The sequence below is a fragment of the Apium graveolens genome, chromosome 10 (genome assembly GCF_009905375.1).
Source record: "Apium graveolens cultivar Ventura chromosome 10, ASM990537v1, whole genome shotgun sequence".
NCBI classification, from domain to species: Eukaryota; Viridiplantae; Streptophyta; class Magnoliopsida; order Apiales; family Apiaceae; genus Apium; species Apium graveolens.
In genome coordinates, this window is record NC_133656.1 from 203,101,082 (window position 1) to 203,102,914 (window position 1,833).

The window sequence follows — 1,833 nt, forward strand, 5'->3', positions numbered from 1 at the left end:
GTGTTATTCGATTAATATCATCACTATCACATGCTAAAGGTAATAACAATGGCTATAGAAGGAAGTAATAATGAAGTTGTGATCTCATGAGTGTTTTATTATTGATAAAGTGAAGTGTTAGTTAAGTGGTTAATTAAGTAGTTAATTATAGTTAATATTTAATCAACAATTTTAAGTGTTATTATCTTAACATTGAGAAGTAATCATACATTGGTGAGTGAGTTTAATTAGACAATAATTTAGTCTGAGTCTCTGAGGAAACAAACTAGAAAATATTCTATATTACTTGCGAACGCGTATACTTGCGTGAATATTAGCGCGTGTTTTCGCCCTAACAAGTTTTTGGCGCCGCTGCCGGGGACTCGGCGTATTTGTTTAGTTTATGTACTTACCATCATTGGTCATTAGGACTCAGTGATTAGGACGTAGTAGTTACTTATTTTTCTGGTTGTGTTTCAGGTACTTTAGCAAGCGTTTATGCAAACTCGTTCTCGTGCTCGCAAGAGGACTTTAGATACAGCTGAGGAGACAGACGAAGTTCTTGATATTCCGAAGAAGTTAGATTTTGAGGATTCGGATTCAGGAACTGAGCAGAAAGAACCAGTAAACATGGGAGATCGTATTGTTCAAGCTGATCCAGCTCTTATGGATTTTTCTCGGCCTAAAATTGATGACATTCAGTCAAGCATCCTTCATCCGGCTATTCAAGCTAACACCTTTGAAATCAAGTCGGGCATTATTCAGATGGTGCAGAATTCTGTTTCTTTTGGAGGAGCGGCAACTGAAGACCCCAACATGCACATAAGGAATTTTGTCGAGATCTGCAGCACTTTTAAGTATAATGGCGTGACTGATGAGGCTATCAAGTTGAGGCTTTTCCCATTCTCACTAAGGGACAAGGCTAAAGACTGGTTACATTCTGAACCAGCTGGGTCCATCACTACGTGGCAAGATCTTGCGCAAAAGTTTCTGGTGAAGTTTTATCCGATGGCAAAGACTGCTGCTATGAGGAGTGCTCTTACTCAGTTTGCGCAGCAACCTACAGAATCTATGTGCGAGGCTTGGGAACGCTACAAGGAAATGTTGAGAAAATGTCCACATCATGGAATGCCGGATTGGATGGTGATCACTGGTTTCTATAATGGTTTGGGGGCCCAATCTCGGCCCATGCTCGATGCAGCAGCTGGAGGCGCCTTATGGGCTAAAAGCTATACTGAGGCGTATAATCTTATCGAGACGATGGCTGCAAATGAGCATCAAAACCCAACTCAGAGGATGACGTCAGGCAAGGTAGCAGGTATTCTGGAAGTTGATGCAGCCACCGCTATTGCAGCCCAGCTCCAAGCGCTATCAATGAAGGTTGATTCTCTGGCTACGTATGGAGTTAATCAAATAGCTATGGTTTGTGAGCTTTGTGCAGGTTCTCATGCTACGGATCAGTGTTCTCTTGTAAACGAATCTGTTCAGTATGTGAATAATTATCAGCGACAATAGCAGCCTGTGCCAGCGACCTATCATCCTAACAACAGAAATCATCCAAATTTCAGCTGGGGGAATAATCAGAATGCTATTCAGCCACCATATCAGCAAGGAGTGAGTAAACAGTTTAACCCACCTGGATTCCAGCAACCACAGCAGTATGCTACAAGGCAATCATATCCTCAACAGGGAAGTGCAGCTGCACCTACTAGTGCTGATTTTGAGGAACTTAAGCTGTTGTGCAAGAGTCAGGCGGTTTCTATCAAGACATTGGAAAATCAAATTGGTCAATTAGCCAATGCAGTGCTCAATCGTCAACCTGGCACTCTTCCCAGTGACACGGAAGTACCAGGC

The 1,833-nt window shown here is 42.3% G+C and overlaps 1 non-coding gene across 1 annotated transcript; it reads right to left on the reverse strand.

Annotated features, from left to right (window-relative positions):
- Positions 1 to 1,002: 1,002 nt before the first annotated feature.
- LOC141694185 (small nucleolar RNA R71) lies at positions 1,003 to 1,109 on the reverse strand. Its single transcript, XR_012563511.1, has one exon. It is a non-coding gene; the product is annotated as a small nucleolar RNA R71 (small nucleolar RNA).
- Positions 1,110 to 1,833: the final 724 nt, after the last annotated feature.